A 5,236-nucleotide genomic window follows, 5' to 3' on the forward strand; every position below is an offset into this window, starting at 1 on the left:
TTGGGTATGTTTTAGGGCAGGGTAGACCCATTTTGACCCTAAAACCCTTGTATCGGCACCCCCAACCATGGGATCACCATGAATGCAAAAACCAACCTAGAAAAAGCAATGCAAGAAGGGTGGGGCACAACACCATGGACAAGTGTGCCAAATATTGGCCCCATCCAAGGTGGTTGGGTATGTTTTAGGGCAGGGTAGACCCATTTTGACCCTAAAACCCTTGTATCGGCACCCCCAACCATGGGATCACCATGAATGCAAAAACCAACCTAGAAAAAGCAATGCAAGAAGGGTGGGGCACAACACCATGGACAAGTGTGCCAAATATTGGCCCCATCCAAGGTGGTTGGGTATGTTTTAGGGCAGGGTAGACCCATTTGACCCTAAAACCCTTGTATCGGCACCCCCCAACCATGGGATCACCATGAATGCAAAAACCAACCTAGAAAAAGCAATGCAAGAAGGGTGGGGCACAACACCATGGACAAGTGTGCCAAATATTGGCCCCATCCAAGGTGGTTGGGTATGTTTTAGGGCAGGGTAGACCCATTTTGACCCTAAAACCCTTGTATCGGCACCCCCCAACCATGGGATCACCATGAATGCAAAAACCAACCTAGAAAAAGCAATGCAAGAAGGGTGGGGCACAACACCATGGACAAGTGTGCCAAATATTGGCCACATCCAAGGTGGTTGGGTATGTTTTAGGGCTAGGTAGACCCATTTTGACCCTAAAACCCTTGTATCGGCACCCCCAACCATGGGATCACCATGAATGCAAAAACCAACCTAGAAAAAGCAATGCAAGAAGGGTGGGGCACAACACCATGGACAAGTGTGCCAAATATTGGCCCCATCCAAGGTGGTTGGGTATGTTTTAGGGCTGGGTAGACCCATTTTGACCCTAAAACCCTTGTATCAGCACCCCCAACCATGGGATCACCATGAATGCAAAAACCAACCTAGAAAAAGCAATGCAAGAAGGGTGGGGCACAACACCATGGACAAGTGTGCCAAATATTGGCCCCATCCAAGGTGGTTGGGTATGTTTTAGAGCTGGGTAGACCCATTTTGACCCTAAAACCCTTGTATCGGCACCCCCAACCATGGGATCACCATGAATGCAAAAACCAACCTAGAAAAAGCAATGCAAGAAGGGTGGGGCACAACACCATGGACAAGTGTGCCAAATATTGGCCCCATCCAAGGTGGTTGGGTATGTTTTAGGGCAGGGTAGACCCATTTTGACCCTAAAACCCTTGTATCGGCACCCCCAACCATGGGATCACCATGAATGCAAAAACCAACCTAGAAAAAGCAATGCAAGAAGGGTGGGGCACAACACCATGGACAAGTGTGCCAAATATTGGCCCCATCCAAGGTGGTTGGGTATGTTTTAGGGCTGGGTAGACCCATTTTGACCCTAAAACCCTTGTATCGGCACCCCCAACCATGGGATCACCATGAATGCAAAAACCAACCTAGAAAAAGCAATGCAAGAAGGGTGGGGCACAACACCATGGACAAGTGTGCCAAATATTGGCCCCATCCAAGGTGGTTGGGTATGTTTTAGGGCTGGGTAGACCCATTTTGACCCTAAAACCCTTGTATCGGCACCCCCCAACCATGGGATCACCATGAATGCAAAAACCAACCTAGAAAAAGCAATGCAAGAAGGGTGGGGCACAACACCATGGACAAGTGTGCCAAATATTGGCCACATCCAAGGTGGTTGGGTATGTTTTAGGGCTGGGTAGACCCATTTTGACCCTAAAACCCTTGTATCGGCACCCCCAACCATGGGATCACCATGAATGCAAAAACCAACCTAGAAAAAGCAATGCAAGAAGGGTGGGGCACAACACCATGGACAAGTGTGCCAAATATTGGCCCCATCCAAGGTGGTTGGGTATGTTTTAGGGCAGGGTAGACCCATTTTGACCATAAAACCCTTGTATCGGCACCCCCAACCATGGGATCACCATGAATGCAAAAACCAACCTACAAAAAGCAATGCAAGAAGGGTGGGGCACAACACCATGGACAAGTGTGCCAAATATTGGCCCCATCCAAGGTGGTTGGGTATGTTTAAGGGCAGGGTAGACCCATTTTGACCCTAAAACCCTTGTATCGGCACCCCCAACCATGGGATCACCATGAATGCAAAAACCAACCTAGAAAAAGCAATGCAAGAAGGGTGGGGCACAACACCATGGACAAGTGTGCCAAATATTGGCCCCATCCAAGGTGGTTGGGTATGTTTTAGGGCGAGGGTAGACCCATTTGACCCTAAAACCCTTGTATCGGCACCCCCAACCATGGGATCACCATGAATGCAAAAACCAACCTAGAAAAAGCAATGCAAGAAGGGTGGGGCACAACACCATGGACAAGTGTGCCAAATATTGGCCCCATCCAAGGTGGTTGGGTATGTTTTAGGGCAGGGTAGACCCATTTTGACCCTAAAACCCTTGTATCGGCACCCCCAACCATGGGATCACCATGAATGCAAAAACCAACCTAGAAAAAGCAATGCAAGAAGGGTGGGGCACAACACCATGGACAAGTGTGCCAAATATTGGCCCCATCCAAGGTGGTTGGGTATGTTTTAGGGCTGGGTAGACCCATTTTGACCCTAAAACCCTTGTATCGGCACCCCCCAACCATGGGATCACCATGAATGCAAAAACCAACCTAGAAAAAGCAATGCAAGAAGGGTGGGGCACAACACCATGGACAAGTGTGCCAAATATTGGCCCCATCCAAGGTGGTTGGGTATGTTTTAGGGCTGGGTAGACCCATTTTGACCCTAAAACCCTTGTATCGGCACCCCCCAACCATGGGATCACCATGAATGCAAAAACCAACCTAGAAAAAGCAATGCAAGAAGGGTGGGGCACAACACCATGGACAAGTGTGCCAAATATTGGCCCCATCCAAGGTGGTTGGGTATGTTTTAGGGCAGGGTAGACCCATTTTGACCATAAAACCCTTGTATCGGCACCCCCCAACCATGGGATCACCATGAATGCAAAAACCAACCTACAAAAAGCAATGCAAGAAGGGTGGGGCACAACACCATGGACAAGTGTGCCAAATATTGGCCCCATCCAAGGTGGTTGGGTATGTTTAAGGGCAGGGTAGACCCATTTTGACCCTAAAACCCTTGTATCGGCACCCCCCAACCATGGGATCACCATGAATGCAAAAACCAACCTAGAAAAAGCAATGCAAGAAGGGTGGGGCACAACACCATGGACAAGTGTGCCAAATATTGGCCCCATCCAAGGTGGTTGGGTATGTTTTAGGGCAGGGTAGACCCATTTTGACCCTAAAACCCTTGTATCGGCACCCCCCAACCATGGGATCACCATGAATGCAAAAACCAACCTAGAAAAAGCAATGCAAGAAGGGTGGGGCACAACACCATGGACAAGTGTGCCAAATATTGGCCCCATCCAAGGTGGTTGGGTATGTTTTAGGGCAGGGTAGACCCATTTTGACCCTAAAACCCTTGTATCGGCACCCCCAACCATGGGATCACCATGAATGCAAAAACCAACCTAGAAAAAGCAATGCAAGAAGGGTGGGGCACAACACCATGGACAAGTGTGCCAAATATTGGCCCCATCCAAGGTGGTTGGGTATGTTTTAGGGCTGGGTAGACCCATTTTGACCCTAAAACCCTTGTATCAGCACCCCCAACCATGGGATCACCATGAATGCAAAAACCAACCTAGAAAAAGCAATGCAAGAAGGGTGGGGCACAACACCATGGACAAGTGTGCCAAATATTGGCCCCATCCAAGGTGGTTGGGTATGTTTTATGGCGGGGTAGACCCATTTTGACCCTAAAACCCTTGTATCGGCACCCCCAACCATGGGATCACCATGAATGCAAAAACCAACCTAGAAAAAGCAATGCAAGAAGGGTGGGGCACAACACCATGGACAAGTGTGCCAAATATTGGCCCCATCCAAGGTGGTTGGGTATGTTTTAGGGCAGGGTAGACCCATTTTGACCCTAAAACCCTTGTATCGGCACCCCCCAACCATGGGATCACCATGAATGCAAAAACCAACCTAGAAAAAGCAATGCAAGAAGGGTGGGGCACAACACCATGGACAAGTGTGCCAAATATTGGCCCCATCCAAGGTGGTTGGGTATGTTTTAGGGCAGGGTAGACCCATTTTGACCCTAAAACCCTTGTATCGGCACCCCCAACCATGGGATCACCATGAATGCAAAAACCAACCTAGAAAAAGCAATGCAAGAAGGGTGGGGCACAACACCATGGACAAGTGTGCCAAATATTGGCCCCATCCAAGGTGGTTGGGTATGTTTTAGGGCAGGGTAGACCCATTTTGACCCTAAAACCCTTGTATCGGCACCCCCAACCATGGGATCACCATGAATGCAAAAACCAACCTAGAAAAAGCAATGCAAGAAGGGTGGGGCACAACACCATGGACAAGTGTGCCAAATATTGGCCACATCCAAGGTGGTTGGGTATGTTTTAGGGCTGGGTAGACCCATTTTGACCCTAAAACCCTTGTATCGGCACCCCCCAACCATGGGATCACCATGAATGCAAAAACCAACCTAGAAAAAGCAATGCAAGAAGGGTGGGGCACAACACCATGGACAAGTGTGCCAAATATTGGCCCCATCCAAGGTGGTTGGGTATGTTTTAGGGCGGGGTAGACCCATTTTGACCCTAAAACCCTTGTATCGGCACCCCCAACCATGGGATCACCATGAATGCAAAAACCAACCTAGAAAAAGCAATGCAAGAAGGGTGGGGCACAACACCATGGACAAGTGTGCCAAATATTGGCCCCATCCAAGGTGGTTGGGTATGTTTTAGAGCTGGGTAGACCCATTTTGACCCTAAAACCCTTGTATCGGCACCCCCCAACCATGGGATCACCATGAATGCAAAAACCAACCTAGAAAAAGCAATGCAAGAAGGGTGGGGCACAACACCATGGACAAGTGTGCCAAATATTGGCCCCATCCAAGGTGGTTGGGTATGTTTTAGGGCTGGGTAGACCCATTTTGACCCTAAAACCCTTGTATCGGCACCCCCAACCATGGGATCACCATGAATGCAAAAACCAACCTAGAAAAAGCAATGCAAGAAGGGTGGGGCACAACACCATGGACAAGTGTGCCAAATATTGGCCACATCCAAGGTGGTTGGGTATGTTTTAGAGGCAGGGTAGACCCATTTTG

Source organism: Lolium rigidum, chromosome 1 (genome assembly GCF_022539505.1).
Source record: "Lolium rigidum isolate FL_2022 chromosome 1, APGP_CSIRO_Lrig_0.1, whole genome shotgun sequence".
NCBI classification, from domain to species: Eukaryota; Viridiplantae; Streptophyta; class Magnoliopsida; order Poales; family Poaceae; genus Lolium; species Lolium rigidum.